This window comes from Mastomys coucha, unplaced genomic scaffold (assembly GCF_008632895.1).
Source record: "Mastomys coucha isolate ucsf_1 unplaced genomic scaffold, UCSF_Mcou_1 pScaffold5, whole genome shotgun sequence".
Taxonomy (NCBI): domain Eukaryota; kingdom Metazoa; phylum Chordata; class Mammalia; order Rodentia; family Muridae; genus Mastomys; species Mastomys coucha.
Genome location: NW_022196911.1, coordinates 94,247,424 through 94,254,892, shown reverse-complemented (window position 1 = coordinate 94,254,892; position 7,469 = coordinate 94,247,424). Strand labels below are relative to the sequence as shown.

The window sequence follows — 7,469 nt, the reverse complement described above, 5'->3', positions numbered from 1 at the left end:
CTGGGAAAAAGCCAAGAGGTTGTCTCTAGGTAACAATAAACACTGCAAGCAAGGAGCAGCTGTTACACTTACTCTCTCTGCATCACAATGCTGAAATAACACTAATAAAACAGTGTGCCCAATGCACAGGCATACACACATTTAGGGCCAAAGCCTTAGTTGTACTTCTAGGACTACCCTCTGCTCCAGAGCAGATCCTTGATGCCACAGACATAATAGTGCAGGCCTGGGTACAGTACAGGGAAGGATGAAGCTGATGAGTGCTTCCTAATCTGAAGGCATTCATGGGTTCAGGTCAGGTTGCAGTGGTTAGGAAGACAATTCAGGGTAATGTTTTAGTGTTAGAAACAATTCAAATTCAGGTATCTGTCAGCTGGGAAAAAGGAAGAGAGGGAAGGAAAGAAAGGAGAGGGAGAATGAGAGAGAAATGTGTAGGGAGAGATAACTATGTATCATGTCTGGTAAGATTGGAGATAATCAGGTGGCCATGAATTGGGCTGGCTGGTGGGAGCTAAAAGAAAAGGGAGCAGAGAAAGGAATCTGAGAAGGAAAAGAATCAAGAACAGAGAACATAGTATTTCTCCTGGAGCTAAAGTCCCCATACCTGCCTACAAACTCACTGTATATCTAGGTTCCTCTCTTAATACAAGTTTTATATCCAAGGCTACATGATGTGTTGGTTTAGTTCAGAACTAAGCTTTAGCACAGGGTCCTAAAGCTCCTTATACCACCACGAAAGAGGAAAAGTAAAACTGATTCCATTTTCCTGAATGAAGAACATTAATCTGTCTTTCTCCAACTAAAGCTATCTTTGGATTTCCAGGTGTAGCTGGGAAGAGGACCCGCACTCTGGCTAGAACACTGACCTTCCAGCAACAAAAGGAAAAGCAAGAGAAAACAAGAACTCATGATCCGGGCTGGTGAGATGGCTCAGTGGTTAAAAGCACCAACTGCTCTTCTGGAGGACATGAGTTCAAATCCCACCAGCCACATGGTGGCTCACAACCACCCGTAATGAGAAACAAACAAACAAAAAACCCCAAACAACAACAACAAAAAAGAACTCATGATCATGCTGGGTGGTGGTGGAAACAACCAAACAACAACAACAACAACAACAACAACAATAACAACAACAAAGAATTTATGATCATGCCGGGCCGCAGGTGGATTTCTCAGTTCTACAGAAATCCTGGTCTACAGAGTGAGTTCCAGGACAACCAGGGCTACATAGAGAAACCCTGTCTCAAAAAAACAAAAACAAACAAACAAACAAAAAAAGAACTCATGATCCATCACCAAACACTTGCCCAACTTTCTATGAGACCAGAAGTTAGGGAGTTACTGATATCCAGAGTCCCTACTGTTCTCTTTCCCTGCCAGTCCCAGTCACTGACTGAGAAAGGATGGAGGAGAGATGCATGCTGCCACCTGACCAGTGAGAGAAGAATATCAGAATAAATATCAGAATATCAGCTCTTGTGAATATCTGTAACTGCAGCAATTTCTCAGCCTGTATCAACACCCTGGTTCAGCAGTCTTTTTTTTTTTTCTTTGGTTTTTGGTTTTTCGAGACAGGGTTTCTCTGTATAGCCCTGGCTGTCCTGGAACTCAGAAATCGGCTCAGCAGTCTTTAAGTGCCCCTAGCTACTTGTCTGGTTCGAGGTTCCTGATTCTACTGAGGAGAACACTGAGCACAATCCTTCCTGGTTCTGTCTTGTAGTAGTATTTGTCTTGTTTTTGTTTTTCTTATTAAATTTTGATAGGGACGAAAAGATGGCTCAGTGGTTAAGAGAACCTGCTGCTCCAGGTTCAGTTTCCAGCACCCACGTGGCAGCTCACAACCATCTATTTCAGGGGATCTATTGCTCCTTTCTGGTCTCCACAGTACAGTAAGCACAGACATACATATAGGCAACACACTCACACACAAAATAATATTCAAAAAGAAATTTCTGACAGTAGTCATAGTTGCACTGGCTGGTTTTGTGTGTCAACTTGATACAAGCTGGAGTTATCACAGAGAAAGGAACTTCAGGTGAGTAAATCCCTCCATGAGATCCAGCGGTAAGGCATTTTCTCAATTAGTGACCAAAGGGGCAGGGCCCATTGTGGGTGGTGCCATCCCTGGGCTGGTAGTCTTCGGTTCTATAAGAAAGCAAGCTGAGCAAGCCAGGGGGAGCAAGCTAGTAAGGAACATCCCTCCATGGCCTCTGCATCAGCTCCTGCTTCCTGACCTGCTTGAGTTCCAGTCCTGACTTCCTTTGGTGATGAACGGCAATGTAAAAGTGTAAGTTGAATAAACCCTTTCCTCCCCAACTTGCTTCTTGGTCATGATATTTGTGCAGGAATAGAAACCCTGACTTAAGTACATGCTTATACTTTTAGCACTTTGGGAGATGAGGCAGGAGGTTTGAAATTCGCAAGTCAGCTTAGGCTACATAATGACATTCTATCTCAAGAACAAACAAATAACAACACACGCCCCTCCCCTTAAAACTTCTGTGTTAAGCCAGGCGGTGGTGGCGCATGCCTTTAATCCCAGCACTTGGGAGGCAGAGGCAGGTGGATTTCTGAGTTTGAGGCCAGACTGGTCTACAGAGTGAGGTCCAGGACAGCCAGGGCTATACAGAGAAACCCTGTCTCAAAAAACAAAACAAAACAAAACAAAACAATAATAATAAAAAAAAAAAAACCCAACTTCTGTGTTAGCTGGGTACAGAGCTCTAGGCAAGCACCTGAGGGATGATAGTAATAGCTGTTTACTAGGAAAACCTCTTTTTTGGAAAATGCCCAGGACTCCTGACTGTCCTGCCACAAATGGATGTCGAATATCCTCTGTGTAGGGCACAGTCTTTCCTCATGAGAAGCCTCACTGGGAAAGCTTAGCTTCTCCTGTTCACTTCTTTCCCACTTCTCCTTTTCTTTTCATAGCTGGGACATCTCCTAATCTAATGAGAGATTTTTTTCATCTAAGCTCAGAGTGGGCAGGACTGGGGCAAAAGAAAATTCTAACAGACTTGATCCCCCTTCCCCTCTGTTGTTTTCATGAACCACCCCCACTGCTGTGAGTCATCAGAACCTTAAGCTCTGCTGAGCTGCCAGCAGCCTTCTTCCTCCCCCTTACAGACAGGCAAATATGTATGCATAAGCCCCAGTGCCCACAACTTCCTACCACAAGACCACTCTATTTCATCCCTAGGATTCCATGACACAGACAAGAGAGGAATGAGCAAAGGAGTGTGAAACCCTAGTGTGTGCTCTGTGCAGAAAGCTAGCTGCCTGCACAGTGGGAACAGGATCACCAGCCAGGCGAGCTGGCACACTTGGGCACAGAGGCATCGGCATGTAAGAGGAAGAAGATGGGTAAGAATGCTATTTCAGAAACAGATATTTCCTGCTCTCATCTCTGGCCAATGAGCACAGTGGCACTGCCACCCCTGTCAATGTCTCTCTCTCCTTTCCTTTCTGTCTAAGGCCCTGGAAGATATAGGGAGAATCTGCATGATAGCTTTCGAGGTATCAGGGTAAAAGGTTCAGATTTCCAGATCTAGTCTCATCCATGGGAGAACTGAAGGGAGGAGGAGGAGCAAAGGGCCCATTAGAGTAAAATCTAAATACTAGGCCAATGCTGACTAATCCCAGAAGATAATGAATTCTGGCTGCTGCTATCTTTTTCTACTATATTTATTTCATATCTAAGTATTTTCCCACAAAGGGTCTGAGTTTCTTCTGGACTTCATAGCAGGGGTTCTGGACTTGGACTTAAGGCTGTAGATCTAACACCCTGGGATAACCTTGGAAGAGGACGGTAGACCTGGCAGAATTAGAAGGAGGTACTTGAAAAGTAGCTCTATTCCTCAAACAATATCCAGAGTATAAGGTCACTGTTTTACTATGCCTCCAATACCTGGAGTAGAGACGAACCAGTTACCAAGACCAATACAGAGAGTAGGAGACTTGTATACTGAAAGTAGATACCTTTCTTCCTTTGCTTGTGCTATCGTCACTGCTCTATATTTCAGACTTGAAAGAGCAGCTCTGTGAACAGTAGCCACCTGTCCTCAAACAATATTCACAATATTCACTATGATTGTTCTGCACTATATTGAGCAGTCAGTCCCATGGGTGAAACTGTAGGTCTCAGTTCTGAAACATCAACACTATCTTTTCTCTTCTTCCTCATCTCCCTGACAGGACAGATTTTGGCACCGTTTCTTTCTTTCTCTTTTTTTAATTTTTTTCAAAGATTTATTTATTATTATACATAAGTACATTGTAGCTGTCTTCAGACACACCAGGGCGTCAGATCTCATTACGGGTGATTGTGAACCACCATGTGGTTGCTGGGATTTGAACTCAGGACCTTCGGTAGAGCAGTCAGTGCTCTTACCCACTGAGCCATCTCGGCAGCCCCAGCACAGATTCTTTCTTTCTTTTTTTTTTTTTTTCCGAGACAGGGTTTCTCTGTGTAGCCCTGGCTGTCCTGGAACTCACTCTGTAAACCAGGCTGGCCTCAAACTCAGAAATCCACCTGCCTCTGCCTCCCAAGTGCTGAGATTAAAGGCGTGTGCCACCACCGCCCGGCTTCCCCAGCACAGTTTCTTGATACTGACAGCCCTGAGGCACTTAGATGTAGAATGGGGCCTAGAAGGATTTTTTTCCAGACTGCCCTGGGGGGAATATGAGGGCCTCTCACCCTGTCTGTGAGTAACAGACCATGACAGCCCCTGACAGTCTAAGGCAGATCAGGATAAGGCTGGAAGCTGCAGAGGCAGATCCTGCTTTTCTCAAGGACGTGGGATTAAAAACAGGTTACTAAAATAGAAGATAGTTCTAGGAGTAGAAGGAAGGTAGGATGAGAGCTAGAGAGCATGGTAAATTCTATGGTGTTGCCCTTTAACCCTCCATCCTACTTGCTTCCACCCCAGTTTAGCCTCATGAAGCACACATCAAAGAATGTTGAAGATTTTAAGAAGACAGGAGCTGGGCGGTGGTGATGTACGCCTACAATCCCAGCACTTGGGAGGCAGAGGCAGGCGGATTTCTCAGTTTGAGGCCAGTCTGGTCTACAGAGTGAGTTCCAGGACAGCCAGGGCTACACAGAGAAACTCTGTCTTAAAAAACAAAACAAAACAAAACAAAACAAAAGACAGGAAAATGTTGATAAATGCTACACCTTTGGCAAGCTGATAGGAAATTCTTCCATTACCTTCATTCATCCTTCTCTCCCTGGCCCTAGCATATAAACATAAAGGGAACAGAGATAGAGACAGCTGGAAATGTGCCCTTCTCTCCAGAAAAACCATCACTGCAAGAGCCAGAAGAACCTAAGACTCTAGAGCCAGGATACTACATGGATGCAGGAACATTCCTAACTTATTTTGCAGGGCCTTGCTTGCATTTCACCACTGTCTCTATTGTAGTAATGGGACAAGAGATGTAAACTATCCTTGACATTTTAGCATAACTGTTTCCAATTGTTTTTATTATAGCACAGAAACTTGTGATAAGATTTCCACTAAAAATTTTTAGTTTTACTTGGGAGATTTGTCTTTTGGTTAAGTAGCTGAGGTAGCTGAAGCATTTCTTTCCCTTAGGCCTTAAAACATGGCAGAATTCTACAGAGAGGGTGGCTGAATGATAGTGACCTCTGGAACAAGCCACACATTCTGTCTCCTATAAACTGTATCTGCTGGCTTTCCTAAGCTGCTCTCCCACTCTTGAGACAGCGACATGAGACGTCAGGCAGTGGAGGACAGACATCCTGCTTACGTTTCTCATTTGACTTTCTTCCTTCCTTACACACCTACTTTTTCTTGCCCCATGCTCCAAGGAACTCTCCAAATCCAGAACATAAAGCAACTTCAGGGCAGGATTCAATTGGTTCTTCCTCTCTGGGTCTTGGCTTCCACATCTGTAGAATGAATGAATCAGACAAGATGAGCTCCAAGTTCCCTTCTTTATAACATTAATGTCCTAAGATTCAGACCCAAATTCACCAGATCTCACTTGGGTGCCATTTTGCATGTAACTGGTTTGGCACTTACTTCCTGTAGAAATGTGCAGAAATGGCCCCAGACTCTGCCTTTTTCAGATTTCCCCTACCACAGTCCCAGGTCCATGGTCCCTAGTTCTTATCCTCTCTCTTCTGGGACCTCAAAGTTCTACCCTCCTCCCTTTCATAACACAGCCTTACCTACGATTCTGGCTGCAAATTTAGGCTGCAGACCTGAGTCAATCAGCACAATTCCATCTCTTTTGGAGGTCCTGCCAGTTGGGGGGGAAATCCTGGCACCTTTCCCCAGTGCCTCCCCTTTCCTTCCACCTCGCCATTCTCCATGCCAGAACGCAAAGTGGCCAGTGATTGATGGGCGCGGGTTCCTGGTAACCGCACCCAGTGGCCCAATCCTCCTCCCTTATCCAATCCCTCCCCTGTCCCTATTCAGAGATCAGATTGTCTCATGTTGGTCCCTGAGGTCCCATTAATTAAAAATACATCCAATTAAATGGCAGGTGAAAACGTGCTATTGGCGCTCTACACCCCCCTGCCCCAGCTTGGTCTTTCTCCCCCCACCCCCCTTTTAAGGCTCAGCTGTGCTTTGAGCTGAGAAAAAAAAAGATGCGAGGAGAGGGAGAGAGTAGAGGAAGACATAGGGTAGGAATATGACATGGGGGGTGTGCTTGAACCTCTGCCAGGGTAGCATGTGCCAGTCTGGGAGGGTAGCACTATGCCCTGATGTCTAATTTTTTGAGGTGTGAGTAGGTTAAGTCAGCTAGGCACCCACCTCCATTCCTCTTAAAGGGGCAGAGGGTAGTAAGAGTATGTAGCTAGCTGCACTGTCCTGCTTCTGAGTGTGATAGGCAAGAACAAAAGTAAATGGCAGAGGGACCTCTGGAGTGAGTAAGATGTTCAGGGCTAGAAAGGGTGTTATTCGTCTTGGTATACCTACCTCTGCTATTATCCAAACTAGGAAAATAAAGAGCAACTAGTTAGGACCCAGGTGGCAAGGCATGGGGACACTCTGGAGCTTGGCTATGCCTACCCATGCCTACAAGAAAGCTAAGAGAAAAATGGAGGAGGGAAGGAAGCATAATTTGGGTGGGAGCAGATAGGACAGACAGGATCAAATATACACAGATGGATGTTTATGTGGACACCATGTCCCTAAGCACCTTAAGCTCCAAAGGATCTGTCCTGTTGACTCTTTCTGTAAGCAAAACACAGCAGCAGTAGCATCAACTTGCCATAGCCTGGCTGTCTAGTAGGCTGCCCATAGCGTTTCACAATCACTGATTGGTCTTGCTCTCTTCCATTTTATGGAGACCTAGCATTTTGCCAGTTCAGACATCTGCCTCCAACCCAAGGTCCCCCTCAAGTGACACAAGTCTAATGGACACTGAGCACTGGCAGAAAAGGACTTGCAAAGGAGTGACTAAGGGTAGCACTCAGAATCAGGCATGAGCGA

The 7,469-nt window shown here is 45.3% G+C and overlaps 1 protein-coding gene across 10 annotated transcripts in view; it reads right to left on the bottom strand.

The window, feature by feature from the left end:
• Cdk12 (cyclin dependent kinase 12) overlaps window positions 1-7,469 on the bottom strand; it is an 81,928-nt gene that overhangs the window by 4,764 nt on the left and 69,695 nt on the right. For 3 of the 10 annotated variants that reach the window (XM_031354531.1, XM_031354533.1, XM_031354530.1), the window contains one exon: window positions 5,810-5,917. The gene's annotated coding sequence lies outside the window, so the exon portion shown is untranslated. Of the gene's footprint in view, window positions 1-5,453; window positions 5,918-7,469 lie in introns of those variants that run through there. The other 7 variants (XM_031354526.1, XM_031354524.1, XM_031354525.1 and 4 more) reach the window with 3 other exon arrangements.